The sequence below is a fragment of the Pseudopipra pipra genome, chromosome 14 (assembly GCF_036250125.1).
Source record: "Pseudopipra pipra isolate bDixPip1 chromosome 14, bDixPip1.hap1, whole genome shotgun sequence".
Lineage (NCBI taxonomy): Eukaryota > Metazoa > Chordata > Aves > Passeriformes > Pipridae > Pseudopipra > Pseudopipra pipra.
This window is the reverse complement of record NC_087562.1, coordinates 11,604,990-11,624,248: the sequence shown is the minus strand read 5'-3', so window position 1 is coordinate 11,624,248 and position 19,259 is coordinate 11,604,990. Positions and strand designations below refer to the sequence as shown.

The 19,259-nt window shown below is 36.4% G+C and overlaps 1 long non-coding RNA gene across 2 annotated transcripts in view; it reads left to right on the top strand.

Annotated features, from left to right (window-relative positions):
* Positions 1 to 4,399, top strand: part of LOC135422141 (uncharacterized) — a 150,574-nt gene extending 146,175 nt beyond the window's left edge. For both annotated transcript variants that reach the window (XR_010434328.1, XR_010434327.1), the window contains exon 3: positions 378 to 4,399. This is a non-coding gene — a long non-coding RNA (uncharacterized LOC135422141). The remainder of the gene's footprint in view (positions 1 to 377) is intronic.
* The last annotated feature ends 14,860 nt before the right edge of the window (positions 4,400 to 19,259 follow it).

Below are 19,259 nucleotides of genomic sequence, written 5' to 3'. Positions count from 1 at the left end.
TGTTAAAAACAGAAAGATTCATACAATGCCTTTAGGTTCCTGGAAAAAATATAATTGCATCCAGATTACAGTGATTGGTCTAAGACAGTTACCTCTGTAATAGAATACACAATGTTATGTTAAAGCACATTTGGCTGCTGTAAATATTTCTACAATATTGTAGAAATATTTATGCAGTAATTCTATGTTATCTCTGCATAATTGTAGAAACTCTATATTAAAAAGTTAATAGGAGAAGTTGAGGAAATTGATACAGAATGTATCTAGAAGGTGGTTAGACTGTTCACCCAGAATCTGCAGATGGGGAGGATATTGCCACATCCATGTGACTGCTTTTTCATTAAAACCTTAAACCATTCCCTTGTACTCTTGTACAGGTATATGGACAGAACTGGTGGAATGTGAGACTCAGGGCATAAGAAAGATGTGGCACTCGATTCTGCTTTTTAAAGAGTATCCTAATTGTAAGTATCTTCAAGAGTTCTTTACTTCTTATAATTTTAACAGCCCTATCTTGCTGTGTAATACCATTAATATGTACCTAGTGCAAGGTATTGCAAGAAGTATTCCTTTTTCTTAAGGGGGAACCTTATCCTGATTGCTTAACAGAACACTTTCATTAATGAAATGGTGCTGCTTATCACAAAATCAGCTTTGTTCATGTTTGCATTATTGTAGCTTCAAAATGCTTCCTCTTTATCCATGGTTCTTTCCTGATGATATTGGAAGTAGCATGGTTCCCAAAAAGATGTTTTAGCATTTCTCTTCTGAGTAACTATGAAACACTGAAGTACTTTCTATTGATTTAGATTTTGTATCTCATAGGTCCTGATCCCTCAACTGAAATATTTAACAGGGGAATGTCTGGGAGTGGTTTATTAATGAAATGTATATAGTCTAGAATGTAGTGCACTGTTGACAGATTCAGTAGGAGTCCCCATCTGACCAGTAAAGACTGGCAGTGTAAAGCACTCTGAGGGCAAGGCCAAGCACAAAGCAGAATAATTTAGGCCCATTTGCCTGTGTAAAATTCCTGCAAAACTGATTATATTTCCCTTCATGCGAGGAGAAATGCAACATACTCTCAGCTGTCATCTGCTAGGGAATCATCTTCTGGAACACACAGCCAGTTTGATTGTGGGACACTTAGTCCAGGTGGAATTTCTCCAACTTGCTGGAGTTAAATTGTTGCCAGGATTGTGTCCTGCAAATAAATAGAGGAAAGAGATAGTCCTGCTGGAGACCTGATTCTCAAAAAAAAAAAAATTTTTTTTAAACAAATGGCATTTCTGAGAAATTAAGTAAAATGTTTCAAGATAAAAGAATGTTTGAGAAATTGAGTAAAATGTTTCAAGATAAAAGAATGTTAAATATAGCTAGAAATAAGAGAGCCATATGTTGAAAGCATATCAGCTTTGAAACCATGCACTTAACCCTGGGACTCAACAAGATCTCACATTTTAAATAAAAAATTTAACTTCCTGAAAAGATAAAGTTCATTCATCTTAAGGGTAGCCTAGAAAAAAAATAGGGAAACGTAATCTGTGGAGAAACCCTTCACTTAGATAAGCATCTTTGACATTAGGAAAAAAGAATATAATGTGTAAAAATAAGATGGGTTGTATCCATTCCTAAAGAGCTCTGTTGTTACATTTGTACATCAAAGTAGGATTAGGGTTATTTTCTGAGTGGTTTTTTTGGCTAACAAGTACATTATCTTACAAAACCATTGCCAGAAACATAAAATCTTTGTTCAATGGGAAAGAAATGCACCATTTTAGCACTCCTATTTGAAACATTATACAGAGTGCAGGCTGTTCTAAGTTCAATGCAAGTGTTACATAAATATACCCATTAGAAATTTGGTCCTCTAGAAGGAGTTTATTTGGATGCTTCTAAATAATATTGATAAATGTCAACATTTGAGCATAAGACAGTATGCACAGTTTGTCCAACCATCATCTATGTTCAATTGAATTGATTTTATTTCTTACACAGGCTGAGTTTTCATCCTGGAATAAGTTTTCCAGTAACAAAAGGACAGATCAGGAAATGTGTAAAATGGATCAGTGCCCAAAAGACTAAGTTATACATCTATTCTTGGAAAAACATGAGGACATGATGTCTTAAAAAGAAAGGCATAAATCACAGAACATAAATTCATTTGAACTTGCATGTTGAGCCGCACTGTCTCTAGAAATCCTCAGCATGTTGCTGACTGTGACACGTAGGCTCTGCTTTGGAGGTCCTTACCTTAGACAGGGAGGGCCAGTGAGTGCCATTGGAATAGAGTGGCCAACTTCCCCAGGGATTTTACTGATTTTCATGGAGGACTCCATCTTCATTGGAGCTTTCTTTCATTCAAGAGGCATTCAAGTTCTTGCCGTTTCGGACACATTTGAAAACACTTTCCAGGTAAAACTGTTGAGTTTACATTCCTTGTTTCAAAGAACCCACGTGTTGTCTGTGCCTGCACAAACTAGTCTGACACCCTTTTAGAAATCAGGTTTACCTTTTCCCTTTTGTACAGAACACTTTATAAGCCCCAGTAAAACTGCAGCCATGGTGGAGAAACAACACGTGGTGCCAGTGGTAACAGCCTCTGAGAAAGAAGGAATATTTAAGGAATTAAGAGTACAACAATCTCTGATAAAACCTGCCCAGTTATTTAGTATCATAAATGCATTTTGGAACAGTGTCATGTTCATTATATACATTAAAAGAAGCAAACATATATTTGATTGTCTCATTAAGAGCAAAAGTTATATTTTTCAATAATGTCCATGGCACTGGATCCAAACTGTTGGAGAATTGCTTGAATAAATGCACTGTGTTTTCATGATGTATGCTTTCTCTAGAAGTTACCCTACCTTCTGATGATTGAGTCTAACCCTCTTTAACTACTTTGACAAGATTATTGCCTGAAGTAACATTTTTAATTAGCATTCTTGTTTGTTTACGTCTAGAGATTGAGGGGGAAAATAACTAAAAGCTTTGGAACAGCTCTTGAGTCTGCACTTGCTCTAAGCTGGAAGAAAATAATTTTTAGTATATGTTTAAAATTATGTAACACATTTCAGATGTTGGTTCCGATTACTGTTAAAATGACATTCAAATCTGGGAGTGTTTCTCGCTGGTTTTGTCCTTTTAAAAATTTCCACTGTGCTTTTTTTCATCTTTAATTAAATTTCAATTCATTTTATAATAGCAATTAAAGTATTTACAGCAAGAAATTCTATCCATTTGCAAAACTGCAATAAATTGTAACCTTTTCACAAACAAACAAACTTTGTATAAGGTTTGCAAAGTCTTTTTCCTGTATTTGTAAGGCATTGAAGGGTAGATCATCAGCTGGTATAAGTCACTGTCATTCACTGGAGTCAGAAGAGCAATTTTGATTTACAGCAGTAGAATTTGGCCAATAATCTAATTAATATAATCAAAACCATGTACAGACACCAGAATAAACAATACCAAACAGTAAGGCAAGTAACCTATCTTACAATGAAAATAAAATGAATGTCCCAGGCTTCTTAAATCACTGTTTCATTACATAGCTTTGCTTTCTATCATCTTTGATCTCCTTCATTTCATTAGAGCAAACTTCTCGTTAGAGGCATTAATGTCTTCCTATGAAATGGATCTCACTTTCAACACTGATATCTACTGACTTTTTCCAGTTTCAGCTTCAGTCTTTTTATACAGTACTTAAAAAAAGAAAAAAAAAAAAGCAAAAAACAAAACAAATTATTACATCATAAGTAGAGGAACATATGACACATCCAAAAGTGAGTACACAATAAATATGTTTCTAATAAATACTTTGGTGCTGAGTAAATTACAGAAGAGAGCAGACAATAAACCACCATTCTGCTATTTATGCTTTTTCTTAGCATGGTAGCAGTTATTAAATTAGTTTAATCGTAGCCAAGCAGTTGAGGTGCAGTAGCACTGCTTATTACACCAGCCATTATCATCTCACTGTTACCTTGGGCTTTCCTCATCTGTTTTGTATTCACTGTATTGCTCAGATTCATAGCTTGCAAGCTTTCTTATGTTATATAAAAAATGGGTATATTTGCATGTCACAACTGGGCCTTGATATATGATTATGGCCTTCAAGGTTTTTTCAAGAATATATACTGATTATAATAATTTCAGGGCAATGGAAAAAACTCATTTAGCCTCAGGATAGAACACTGTGTAAAAATTTTACCCTGTTCAGCTTGTATTGATTCACAGCTGCACAGAGAAACAGAAGAGAGAAAGCTTAGAAGAGCATGCCCACTACATACCAATTTTAGCAATGGTTGTACCCGTAGTAAATTCTACAAAGTTAGGGCATTTTTTTCATTAAGTTATACCAGTTCAATTGTGGGTTTTGTGAATTCTGAGTATTGGGATGAATCAGGACATTTTCAGTGGGCTCCCTTACCTGTAATAAAAGTAATGGAAGACCTGCATTTTGAAAAACTCTGCGTTTGGGAGCAGATTCTTATATCTGGAGGCTGGACAAGTGAGGCTTCTGCAAATACACTGTCCCATTACTGCTTTCTAATTAAAGATCAGTTGCAGGAAACAGTAAATTTAAAATAGTGGTGACAATATTAAAAAATCCCGGGGAAAAAGGAGACCATTGAAGATAAGGAGGCAAATATCCTATTAGAAGAAATAGAACTAAATGCTCTATGGTGACTCTAAAGCATTGTGCAAGTATTCACAGTGGGCTATAGATGAGAATATGAAAAAGATGAGTGTTCTAACATCAAGGGGTATGAATGACAAACAGATGCTAAACAGACAAATGAGCTATGGCTGAAGGAGGCCAGTGCTGTTGTATGCTGAGGGAAGAGAGAGGAGAGGAAGAGGTGGATAAAAAAAAATATAGCCCCAGAGAAAGCTGAAAACCATGCTGAGAAGTAGTCTGGAGAAGATCACAGGAAACAGCTTATGGAATTAAAAACATTTGGGAAATTACAGCACTTAGGAGGAATTAAATATAAGAAAGTAATGGTCATCTATGAAAATAGAAACTTCAAAAAGGAAGGGACTGCAGCACAGAACCTGGAGGAGAAGAGCTAGAAAATGAGGAGATATGATCTCAGCATGAATAAAGAGACATGCTAAGGACCCCGTGCAACGTATCAGTCTCTAGGAAGACCTTTCATGAACAGTTAACAATAGATTTTGGCAAGAGAGAGCAAGGAAATGTCTGAGAGACAGGCATATCTGACTGAAGTGATGGTCTTACATCAGTCCCATCATGACTGGGAAGAATGTGTATCAGATATAAATAGCATCTTAATTTATTTCAAGTGGTTATAACTTGCTTTTCACTGATACTCCTTATTGTTAATTTGTTAAAGATGCTGGAATATATAGATAAATATAAGCATCATTTACAAAGTAATGTAAATTTACATTGAAAGAGAAGTGCTAAAATTGTGCAAATGTATTTTTTATATTCCTGATGAATTAACCATATTGAAATTATTATTTTCAGACTCAATTCTCCCATTAAGCCAGTGGAAATATTTGTCCTGTATTCAGATTTAAGAAATGGACCCAAGCATAGATAAGAAAATGAGTTCATAATGCGAACAGATGCTACAGAGACAAAAGATATCTTTAAAAATCGTATATGGCTTAATCCCATGGCCATTTGCTGTGTGCATTTACAGTCTAGCTTTTAAAAGTATTTAACAGTTGTTCCTCTCAGCAGTGCAACATGTGTCTGATTTAGGAGCTGCATAGTCAGTGCTCACCTCCCTGCCTCTGTCAGCCAGGTAACTTTTCTGTGTGTTTGCCAGACCATTTCTGTACCAAAGATGGTATGAACTTTTATGGGAGCCCAAGTTTCATCTCATTTCCTTTGTGCAGATACTTCCGAGGTGCAGACTGCAGGATTTGAGAATCTCATTGAACTGGACAGGAATTAGGTACCTCAGTACCTTTGTAGATCTTGGTCTAGCCTAGAGTTTCATGAACAGGGCCTACATCAGCTATTGCTTAATACAGTGCCTTCTACCACCATCAGTATGCTACCCAATTTTAAGTGCTTATTTATCTGAACAGAGCTTGCTTGTTAATTTGTTAAAAGTTTTGAGAGATATAATCCCAGAGCTGGTTAGGCTAATGTAGAGTAACTCAGCTACTACTCATTTTTTTTTCTTTCAAAATTATCCAGAAGGTGGGAAAAGTAGTTTAAAATTACTTTAAGAATGGGTTCCAGATCCCTCATATGTTGGGCAAAAGGGATGAAGCCCACTGGGGAAAGGGGGGAGTGACCAGCTGTGTTTGGAGAATGCAAGTTTTTTCAAACTATGGGGATGTGGGGGAAAAAATGCTTTAATTGTGGGTTCTGTGAATGATGATCCAAGTGTGCCTAAGAGCAGAACCTCAGATTCCTAGTGGAAAAAATTCTTGAGTATGTGTGTGTTTGATTTTCTACAAGCCTCTGAGGTGATTGCCAAGAGAGAACTTTTTACCTTTTGGTTTTGTCCATCCTCGCCTGAGATTACGAGTTGGTCATACCATAACAGCTTGTTTTAAAGGTACAAAGTCATCAAATGCTTCTGTAATCATAGTAATAGTCATATCTTTCAGTTGTATTGCAAAATGGCTGAATACATGAATGAATTCAAGAAATTTAACAACCATCAGAGTAATGAGAAAATTTGGGGAAAAAATAGAAAATCACGAGCTACTTAATTCTTCCATTTTAGAAAGTGAAGGTGTTGCAAGTTTGTCAGGGAGACTGTTACAGTGATTGATTTAAAGTTGACCCAGATATACTGCTGCAACAGTGAGCACAGTTTGGAAATGTGCATTAAATGCAGTTGATAGTGGAAATAGTGGGATCAGAATATGAAAGAGAGAAGAAACCAGAGTCAGAGGTTCCTCTAAATTCCATATGGCAGCAAAAAGTGTGAGACAAGCTAAGCTTACCTCACACAACAGAAGTCTCAAGTGTTGAATGCCAAGTTAGACCCCAAAAATAACATTTTTTTCCTCATTCACTTCAGCAGAAGTTTAGTAACTGTGCAGCTGGAGAGACAAGAGGAAATGAAACCAGCAGCATTTCTCAGAAAATTTAAAGATAAGATGCATGCGTGCTAATCAGCCAGTGTTTATGTCCTCCTCCTTTGTTTTTCCCTGTCCACTCTCCCGAATTAGAAGGGTACCTTCAGGGTTCTGGCAGAAGGAGTATTCAAAAGAAAAGTACAGCTGCTTTCCTTAGAAGTTCAGCCAACTTTAGTGCAGCTAGAGCCCTTACAGAGTGGCATCCACCTATCCTGAGGAAGCTGAAGGTTGTTTTACTCCCAGAAGAACATGTTCTACCTTATGTTTCTTTGGTATTTTTCTTAATCCATTACTACTTGCAACTTTGCTTCTGGGTAATAAGAGCTCATTACAGTGCTTTTGCCTTGGTGATTCAGAATCCTGAAATTAAAATAACTTGGGCTCTAGGATTTCCACCAGTTGTGCTGAGATTGTGGCTCTTTTCTCTTTCTTAACTAAAATACTCTACATGTTCCAATTTCAGGTGACATGGAAGTCGTCTTGACCTAGAGCTCTAGAACTGTGAACAATCTTATCTCTACTTAACCTGCAAAACCATCAGATATTTCTGGGCAGAGAATACAAAGCTACATGGGCCAGCAACATGACAAATGGTATAATATGTTAATTAAATCAGCATAGTACAATACCATTGTGTTCCTGGGTAGCCTTTTTCATTTTGAGCACCTCAACATGCATTCCAAATTTTTCTGCAACCTACAGCTTAATTCTGTATTGATAATATTAGAAGTATTGTTTTTACAAATTTTACAGAATGGTTCTCGTGTTCTATACATTCACAGACTGTTAAGTACAAAAGAGGTAAAGAATGAGGATTTCTAAGCCTTTTGAATTTAACTTGTTTTTAAACTGCATCTAGTTATGATATTTTTTTCTGTATGGATTTAATATTTTTTAAATACTCCATGGTAATGGGTTCTGTGCAGGTGATACAGTGATGTTTCTAAAAGTAATTGTAATTGTAATCCATTAAAGTCTAGCTAGTGCAATATCTATCTGGTAAAGTCTGGGATTCATGAGACTACAAAATAATTATTAAGATAATAGTGTAAAAAATGAGCAAAACCAAATTGTATAATATTAGCTTTGATAAATTTTGTTCCATAAAATTAATTTTTGAAGTAGACATTTAGTAGGTTGAGCATATGAGTATCCGCCCTAAAAAAGTATATTTTCTCAAATTAAAAATATCTTTCTTACAGAATTGGCTACAAGTGCCTTTTCTTATCTCTTATGGTTTCCAGTACTATGTAAATTCATAGCTCAGAGGAATGGTGTAATCCCACATAATGAGTTGCATGATATACTGAGCCAGTTTTAATGTATCTTAGTTTGAGAGAGGATTTTATTACTTTTCCCAAATATTATTTTGTTTTTTCAGCATTATCATAAAACCTCATTCATATAACATTAAATATCTTCTTTAAAGCTTACAAAGGCACCAGAACTGAGGGGATATGGACACAATGCAATCCTTAACTCACCCCTATTGTGCAGGAACAGAACAGGAGCCTCAAAGCTGCTGGGGGTCTTACATATCTCATATGTGCTGGAACAATGAAACAAATTATGAACAGGGCTTAAGGCTCAACTCTGAATTCTTGCCTTTGTGAGTTTGTGTCTCATGCATGGAGAGCATTGATTTTGCAAGGTACTCTGAGATGTGGCCTGTCTGTCTGTGAATAGAACCAGATGGATTATTTTCTGAAGTTTGACATTCAGACAGGGATCTCTTCTTCTTTGGTCTGGCACTTTTATTAAGTCTACACAAGTAGGTTTTATGTATTAATTCATTAATTTCTGTAAAAATGTAATCGTACTGATAAAAGCATGAGTGTTAATCTCAGACACTGCAATGCTGTTCTGTTCTGCTTTAAAATATGCTAGGATAACAAATGCAGTTATGTTAATGTGCAGAATCCAAACCCACCCAGCTTAGACTGTACTTAAGAAATTATTCTAAGGTCAAAGATGCATATTCAGAGTTATTTCACAGAGAACATCTCAAATGGTAGCTAGTTTTACAAAATGTTTCAAATTTATTGAGTTGGTTGGCAAAAGAAATACGTGGCTGATATAACAACAATGTATGAGTGTTCACAGCCCCTGCAGTCCCACCAGTGATACAGAGCCAGGTCACATTAGATGCCATGGAATTGAATCTGCTTTTGGATAACCTCCCTGGGTTTACTCCAAGAGGAAAATACTACTCAGGGTAACAAGCTAAGCCTTTAGCTGTTCAGAAAACAAATGCTGTATTAAGTTTAATTACTTCAGCCACCTACTAATGATCTGAAAAATCTTTTAACAAACCAAGTGTTCTCAGCTAGGCTGTTGCCTTGGCTGCATGATCTTTCTCTCTACAGCCGTGTGGAAGTGCAGCAATCAGAGTTTAGATTATTCTTTTGGCAGGTAATGAAACATAGAAACAATTTCTCTTTACCCTTTCACCTTAAATTTTGATTTGGTGACATTATCAGATTGATAAAGATGAACTGAATCTGTCTCTGCCAATACAGAGAAGTGAACAGAGAGAGAAGTTGTCATTACAAATAAAAGAGGTCAATAATTATGGACCAAATCCTGATTTGACTGAAGTGACACAAATGGCATGACTTTCAGCAAAATTAATAGTTGCAAATCACTGACAGTAAGCCCTAATAAAATGTTATTTCTATCCATAAGTTTGTTCACAGTTCATATTTGCATTATATAAAGCAAACTTGAAAAATCCTTAGAATATAAATATATTTAATAGAAATATTAAATTTTTTTTCAGACTACTGTGAGGAAAACATGGTATGTTCATGGTGTATGTAAAAGAACAACTGTTAGCATTCAATTACATATATATGTCATACAGAAACATGCATCTCTGTACAAGCATCAACAACTGGATGCTGTTCTTATAACAGTAAGTGGAAGCCTTATCCCTGAGTCACAATTCTTAGACTTTGAAATGCAAGTTTCTTAGGAGGTAAAAAATGGTGTGGATACCTTGACCCCTCCTCTTTCTGACGTAGAAAGATTGAACATCGTGAGGTTTTTGATCCTTAAAATGCAGTAAGTGTGAGTCATAAAAGATACCATATAACAGTTCTCCTAAGAAGTAGATGCAGGACACCTGTTTATAGCTTAGGGAGCTCTGCTTCACCACCTCCTTGGCCATCCTTTCAGTGTGATTTATATACATATGTGGAACACACTTAGAAACTTTCAGAATACAAGGTTTGTACAGTGGGATGTTATTAACTGAACAATTATTTTCAATTTTTAGTATAGCTACTGCATTTCAGAAAAGTAGATGGAAGCTCCTTTAGTTTTGTTTTAATTACAGCTCCATGACAGCATTTTCTCAACTTCTAAATAGGTCTCTGCTTTTTTTTTTTTCCCTTTACAAGTGAAAAAGAATCACTGGCCAGTTCAGAGAAAAAAATTTTCTTTAGTCTCAAGGCTTATGTATTCACTAGGGAGGTTGGACTGTGCTCCAGCAAACAGAATTAATCAGCAAGTCAGTGCTTTCCAGAAGTAATGTGTAACACCTTGTTTTGTTCCTTGGTTCAAAAGGCACTGTCACTGTTGTACACCACTGTGGGTTTTTTTTTTAAAAGCTATAATTCATATGCAAACTAAGGAGGAATTCATGATTTCATAATAAAATGTTGAAACGCTTTGATCATGAGCTGGAAGGAGGTGTGAAACAGTGCTTCAGAAACAGACAGATATTTGTGTAATCAGCCTTTATGTATTGCCAGTTCAGAATAATAACATATAAAAAGCCCCAACTTACCTCATCTGCCTGGTACAGCCAAGGCATAAATAAAAGAGAACAATGGAATTACTATTACTCACTCACTGAGCCCCAGCTACATCACTGTATTCTTTATAATTGCTGGCAAGAAGATTAATGTTTTGTTAAATATCAGAGTAAGGTCACAAGGGGGCTTGCAGGGCTGTCTAAACATCCAGGTTTTAAACTTCCTTCCTTCCTTCCTCCCTTCCTCCCTTCCTTCCTCCCTTCCTCCCTTTCTTTTTCCCTTTTCCTATTTTTTTAATTTCACGGATAGGAACTTTCAGCATTTCCTTTAATTATTGTGACTTCTACATTTTTGCATTTGAAAACTTTTGACAACACAAAAACCAAGTAAGGACAACAATTGAATGACTGATAAAGCCTAATCACCATATTGATAGGAAGATGGTGGGGTTTTGTGTGTTACAAATAGACACAAGTTCCATTTTGCCTGTCATCTCTCTATTCCTTCATGTCTGTTAGTTCTGTAGTCAAATTAGGATTTTTTTTCTCATTATGTTAATGTCAGTTATCTTAAGTAATGATCTATTTGGTTTAAAAACAATTTTTGTAAATGTCTATTAATTTATAGCTTGTGAACAGCAGGACAACAGTAGTTCAGGTGAAAACCTCATAGTTTTGCATATTGAGGAGATTTTTACCTTATGAACCTCCAGAGTATATGTACCACCAGACTGAGGTTACCAGCTCCAATTTTGGATCTTTTGCAGCAAACAAGTACTGACAGTTTTCCTTTGTACAGATAAAACCTCACAGTTATCAGTCTCCCCATCATTATATAGAAATAGTAAAAGAAATATTCCATCATAAATTATTTTTTGTGGAGGGAACTAAAACATCTGATCCATATGGTAGAACAGCTTCCCTTGGAAATACAGGCTAACATAGAAGATTTCTGGTAAATATAAACACAGTCGTTTCTAGTGAAGGAGCAAAGAAATTATAGTCATCTTAATCTCTTGTTTAGACTATTGCCAGTCATTTGCAAAATGCAAATATCTTCCTCATTTGGCTAAGATTATCCTCCCAATTACACAGGAGCAGTCTGGGCAGCAGCAACCACCAGGCTCATAAAAAAATGTGTTTTCTGTCTAGCCCCAGATCGACATAGTGTATCTTTGGAGAAGTAATGAACCTCTGAAACAGGTTTTGGCCCTGGAAATACTCAGTGTGGATCCAACACAAGGGCTGTCCCCTGAGTGCCACAGGACCTGATGTGCCCCCTCTCCCTCCCATCATGCTCAGTCAGCTCCCTGAGCAATTGCTTCTGAGAATGCTGAGTGGGCATTAATGGGACCAATAAAGCAGAAGAAGGCCTGTATTAAAGAATTCTTATTTCTTGGTGGCATTTGCACGCTAGCACTGAGAGGGCTCCTTAACAAAACTGTGCCATTGAGTCTGTCAGTGTCTGATAGTGGAGCAGGTCTTTTCTCAAGGAGGGGTAACTTTATGTGGTATTACTGACTTTTATGACCATTATCTTCAGTTGCCTAATATTAAAAATTACTTCAAAGATCAATATATGGACAGCAGTGGTGAAAGTCATACATTTAAATTCTACCACTTTGCATAGAAATAGCAGCGCTGCAGAAGAGCAGAATAAGCAGATCCCAACACCTGAACAGCTCTGAGTGATTTCAGAAGAAGAGGCTTAACAATCTGAGCTAAAAGGAATAACAGATTCAAGAACCCCTGTTCTTGATCCAGTTTAATCTATGACTCTTGGAAAAAAGTATTTTTTTCTGTCTTACTCAATTTGCCCATTAGAAATGAAAAATAATGAAAAATCTGTTCATGTTTTCCTAGAGGTCTGTCACAGAAATACTGTGTCAGTAATTTTACACAAATAGGTGTTAGAGTGCTGTTGTAAGAATCCTATTCTCTACGTTCTTGGATGTGGAACTGAGAAAATTAGCTATAGAAACTACAATTTGAGACTTAGATTGACTAATACTTCAGTTTCATCCTTTCTTCTTATCACCATTAAGTATATCAAGATGTATTACTACATCATTGAAAAGGTACTGGAGTTTTTCCCTTATGTTACAATCCACTGGAATTCTAAGAACCAGGAAAGGAGACTAGAAGGAATGGGAGAAAACGAAATTTGTTAAAATTGTAAAAAAAAAATTTAAAAAGTAAGATCATTTGCAGGTCATTTAATTTGTGAGGATTCTTTATGAACCATCACAATATTGTGAATTAATTACTGCATCATTTCAGTTTGTAGTTCTTCCCTGGAGACATGAATGCTTTTCCTGTTTATATCAGCCAAAGACCTGGTGCAGTTTTCTCTTTTTAGCAACAAGTGTAATGAAAAGTATGGGCTGGAGGACTTAGCAATCTTGTACCTATTTTTGCAATAGAAAAATTACTTAGTATCAATCAGTAAATGTTAAATTTAAGTCTGTGCCCTCTGATGCTGCAGCCTCAGCGGGACTTGCAAAGAGCCAGAGTGCCTGATCAGAAGGTGCTTTGAGTTTTAACACTGAGTGTGGTTCCTTGCTTGGTTCTCTTCAGAGAAATCTGCAGGTTTGCACACCCTGATGTTGCAATTACACGTTACCCCATCTGTTCTTGATCTGGTTTATCTAGAGAGTGGAACTGAAGTCCAGGCCTTCGGAGGGAAAATAAATGAAGTAGGAAAACAGTTTTAAGGAGCAGGTCCAGTTCTTTAGTTCTTTCTTAGTGCTGGAAATTGAGACTTTGACAAGTTTTTCAGTCTACTTTCAAAATATTCAACCCAGTAACACAAATCTTCTCAAACATGGGGTTTCTTACAGCTTCCTCCCTCAGAGATACCAGTGAGGTTTACTCACCAACTTTCATCAGTCTGGGTCACACAAGTCTTAAAAGTGCCCTTTATTACTTGCATATGCTTGATGGCAAAGCTCATCTGTCAAAAGTCCTTTACCTTTCCTCACATCACATTTCCTTCCTTGTGCATGTTGCTTTGGTGATGTTTCTGAGAGAATCAGGTCACTGAAACTGTTAATGAGATTTAACTGAAGAGGCAGAACCTAGGTTTAGCCAAAATTCAGGGTGGTTTTAGACTAAGCCAAAGCTGTGAACAATGAGTTGAGACCTACGATTCAGAGTTATTGCAGTTCTTTTAATCCTGGCTCTTGTCCAGCTCACTCCTTAACCCAAACACTAGAAAATATGCTTCTTCGCCATCCTCAGTGGCTCTTTAATGTACTGTGGATAAATTTCTTCTGCAGTTTCTCTGGAGTGGCAGGAGACGAGACACTCTACCACTGTTACATCACTGCCCTGAAGGGCAGCTTCAGTCTTTCATATGTCATATCAGAATCAAATACTGAGAAACCCTGAGGACAAAGTTTTAGCTTGAGATTTTTTATACAGTCAAGATCAGGAAGAAAATTAGTGACCATGTCAAGGATGAGAGAGATTTTTCCAGACTCTTGTTTCTCAGCTCTAAATATGATGCGTACAAACAAAACCCATGTTTTTGTTGTACACATAAAAAATAAAATTATAAAAAAGTTGGTTCAAAGTCATGGTCAGTACATGGTCAGTGAATGAAAGTATTAATCAGTGAAATTAAATAAAACATAGTAGAACATCTTTAATATAGACAATCCTTTATAATTCATAGACACAGTAGGCACAGCATTTATAATAAATGTAAATATGTAGAAGTATGTATGGTGTGAATAGGAGAAAAATAGGTGGAAGAAACAACCCTAGAAGTTATTTATTAAAGACATATGATACATTAAAACTTAAAAGGTTAAAAGAACTGTTCATTCTAAGGACCTATAAAAGGTATTACCATGTACAAAAAACAAGAATATGAAATTAATTACTCTTACTTTAAAGGAGAATTTTCCAAAGGCTGGAATGCTTGTGATTGATGTTGGAAAAGCATAGTTCTGCTTATTTTTTGATCCATTCAGCTGTACTTAGTGTACTGGTTTGTAACCTTGTGGATTCAGACAGATGTGATGTCACCTCTCACTGCTCTCCTCCAGCCTGTCTCTGCTGCAGTGAAGTAAAACCACTGGAAAAGAGCACTCAGGAGCACAGAAGAGTGCCTTAATTGAAAAGAGGTACATTTTTCAGTTGAACATTCCTGCCGTTTGGAACAGAAAACAAAAGACAGCTTGCAAAGACCTATTAGTAAGCTCCTTGGGGATGTTTTCTTCTTATATATTTTGTGTGATTTTACTGATTTATAGATAGCTGATTTGCCTTGAGAGACACCTGTGTAACACTCGGATTCACCTCTAGGGCCAGGTTTGGTAAACACCTTGCATCATTGTTCCTGATGAAGTACATGACATGCCGAAGATACAGATTTCAAAGCAGCTGCATTACTTAAGACTCTGTGTATCAAAGCTAATCTTATCAGTAAAAAAAAAAGTCATATGAGATTTGTCAGCATCGGGAAAGACGTTAGGTGGCTACTTTGCAGAATTTGGGCACACATAGGCCTTTGAAATTCTGCAGTGCTCACTGGAAGATATGACTAGTTTTAGCACATGGGAAGATGCCACTGGCAAAACCTATAGTGATGTAAATCACTCATTTAGATGACAAGTATGTTCTCTTAATTATAAACAAATTTTCTGTAAAATCTTTTATTTCTTTTTAAACTTCAGATTGAAAGAGAAATTCTGAAATGGAAAAGAGGTATGTAGATCTCTTCCACAAAGATGACTGTGACCTGGGTTTTGTTAAGTCACAGCTGCCCTTAGAATCTGACTCTCTGAATAGTTTAGTAGGAATAAGCTTTAATTTTAGTTGCAAGTTAGACAGCTTTTATATCTCTGAGCAGCATTCAGAGGGACACTGTAACAGGCTCTAAAATACCATGGACCTCCAACAGCCTAGTTTCCAATGGTCATCACATTACTTCTTTCATAAGGTCAAACTTTACAACCCAGCCACTACCTCTAGAGTTATTATATCCATTTCATCTTTCCTGTACATGAATATGAGACCTACTTTTGCAGAATTACAGTTTGGAAAAATAGACCATGTGAAATGTAACTTCTTAAAATGCCACAAAAATATACTGTTACATGTAGGCAGAAATCAATGACAACTACAAATATTAAAAAGAAAAAACATAGTAAAAATAAATAAAAAACAATCTAACTGTTGGGAGAGGAAAGCAATTATGACTAAAGGTAAAATAAAAAGAAACAGTATTATTAACTACTGGAGGAGAAATAGTCTAGCATTCTGAAAATTAATTTCTTTCCTGTCATTCCATAGTGAAATCAAAACCAAAACCAAATAGCAGAACTATGTTGTAATAAGAGGTTCAGGAATACATGTTAATTGGTTGCATGGGACATAACCTTTTGAATCTTACTATGCTCCAAATTCACCTACAATGCTTTATACCTGTGGGGGGGAAAAAAACTTTTGTCCTTTTTTCCTCACAGTTAACAGTAAGGAATTCAGGGGAGCTGCCTGCCCACACGTGATGAAAGGCTCTGTGACTCACCATGGTGAAAAAGTATGACAAAGTCAAAAGGAAAAGAATCAAGTAGGTTATATTGATTCAAGGTGGTCTGGTAAAACTAGTTGAATATGTGTAAGAGAAATTGCAGGTGGAGGAAATAAGGGCAAGGATAGGAAACCTGGTGGGGTTAGAAAGGGTGGATCCGCAGGCAAGTCTCAAAATGTTCACAGTATTTCTCATCTGAATTATTCTGACTATCAGAATTGCCAGATCTTTATAGAGTTCCATCATTCCTTGGACCCTGCAGTCTGGCAGGGTGCAGTCCTGGCTGTCTGTGAAAACCTCTGCTCCTCCACCCCTGATCGGTGTCCGGGCTCGGAGGGTCCCAGCCCTGGCAGGAGGATCTCGCTGAGCAAGGATGGGGTGTATGTTACTGGGTGTGCACACTGGAGGGTGCTAGTATTTAGAGAAGAGGAAACTAATTGTGATGGGGTCTTCCTACAGGCAGAGATCGAAATGGAAGGTCTGAGGTTCTGTCATCTAGTTGCTGTCAGAGAACAAGCTGTGACTGTGTCACTACCCTGACTTTGCTGATCACCCAAGCCTGATAACCTTTAAGTAATTTTTTAATGCTTACTCAAAAATTTGGGGTCAGATTATGATTTTCATTGTTTATATTACATGTGCTTAATGTACCTATATGCAAGCCTGTACTTATGTGATTTTCCTATTAGTGTATTTGTCCTTGTTTATATGTGTATTTATTTGTTTTCCTCAGGCTATTTTGAATGTCACTCAGAGTTAAAGATGATGTATGGCACATTCCAAAGATATGTAATAAAAGACAATACAGCATATTTCTTCCATGCCATCCTGGCTTACATAAGAAAATATACAAAAAAAATAGTAAACAAGGAGTCATTTGGATTTAGATTATGCATGAATAATAATATGCAGCTTCATCTCAGATATAAACAAAAAAACCCAGGTTTGACTGCTAGTAGGCTTAGGAAATATTTTTCAAAGGAAATTACTCAATGTAATAAAAACATGCTTTTTAAAATAAGTGGATTAATTTACCTTTTGTTTCAAGACAGATAAATAATCATAAATACTGTACTTAGACCTAAAAGAGGTATATTTTTTTCACATGTATTTGGTGATAGAGTTTGACCTTGGCTTTATGACACTCATTTCTCTTTTCTTTAAAAACTCTTTCTGGATTTTATGGCTGCTTCTTTACCTGCAGTCCTGCAGTTCTGCTGGTCACTGCATCTGATTCAAAGCATATCAATGGGAAAACTCTTATTGGCTTCACTGGACTCTTATATCAGGCTCTGTAGATTGATTTGATCCTTTTGCCTGTAAAGTTTATTGCAAAACTTCTACAGACTTCAGTGTCTCTTCTGGCCAGGACTTTTGTGTATCATTATGTGCCTACAGTCACAGCTCATTTTTTCATTGACTTCTCCAAGTCAGAAAGTTTTTCCCACACAATGATGATTTTTAAAAAGATGCAATTTCAAAAAGGTTGGGGAGTTGTTTACTTTTTTTATGCACCAGTAACATATAATTTCTTCCCGACTGTATGTTTTTAACCTTAATACCAGAGGATAAGAAAATAAATAGCATCATATTTATGTTTCAGATTCAGTTTAAGTGTGTGAGTATAGAAAGAGAAATTTTTCCTTTAGGTTACGTGAATAAAGCTCCATAAGTCTTTGCAGGATTGAGCTTTTAATTTGTAAGCCTGATCTGGCTGCACGAACAATTGTAATAAAGTTTAATGAACATTATTAAAAGTTTATATGCAGGCAAATAGGGTTGCACATTTGGAGGAGTCATTACTAGCCTCCGAAAGAGAAGTGGCTTGAGGTAGCTCCAATTTTCCGTTCACAGAAAAGGGATATCAGGACAGTAAGGGGGAGAATAGGATCCCCTCATCTTCCAAACAAAACACAACAGTGTTGTGGGATCTTTAAAGGGAACCAGAAGTGTTTCTTTTGCAAAGTAAAATAAGAAAGAGCACTTCCATAAAATATTACTTCAAATTTATACCTGAAGCACAGTACATGTGCTGTAATGTTCAAATTCAGTAGTTTCAGAGTGCAGATGGAGAGCTCTGGCCAGTCATCCCTGAGGAACCAGCCCTGTCACACCATATGCAGTAAGAAGGGACACAAACAACACACAGTTCCCTGGTTTGCACTAAGCCATGTCATGGAACTGTTTCCCAATCACTAATTTTGCTGCCTCAATTGAGAAAATATTACAAATACCAGTAAAAGACTTTCACTGAAGGAAACTTAATGGTACAAAAACTGCTTAGCTTCCCCCCTTCATTGCTTTGGCTTATCTTTATCATACATAAGCTGCAACAAAATCCTGCTGTAAGATTTGCTGAGCAGAAGGTAGCACAACTCGGGTGGTTATTCCTGTGAACTGGGTTCTACACCTGTAGCTTAAAACCGAATGTCTGAGAGGGTCTGACCTGGAAGAGATAATCATGTCAATAAATTGATTTTTTGAAAAATCTCATTGGTTCCAAGAGAGGTTAGTCCTGCAAATGAAGTTACTCATGTACTTAACTCTTTGCTGGATCAGGTGTTGTAAACTCTCTGGGGGAGGACCCGTGTTTTTTTTTTATTTGTCTGTAAAGTGCCATGTATACCTATGGCACTGTATAAATAAATAATAATAATAGAAACAATAAAAACCATCTAGGGATTAACCAGGCCTTTTAAAGAGGCCAAATGTTCTTCACATAAATCTTGGATCTAATTTGAGCTCTAATAAGCTCCATTTCCTGCTTTTCCAATATTTTTAAGCCGCGTTGCAATAGCTATCTTTTTTTTTTTTTTTTTAACAGGTGTTTTAAGAGGGCCCTAAGGCAAGTATCTAATCAACCTAATGGAATTTTCCATG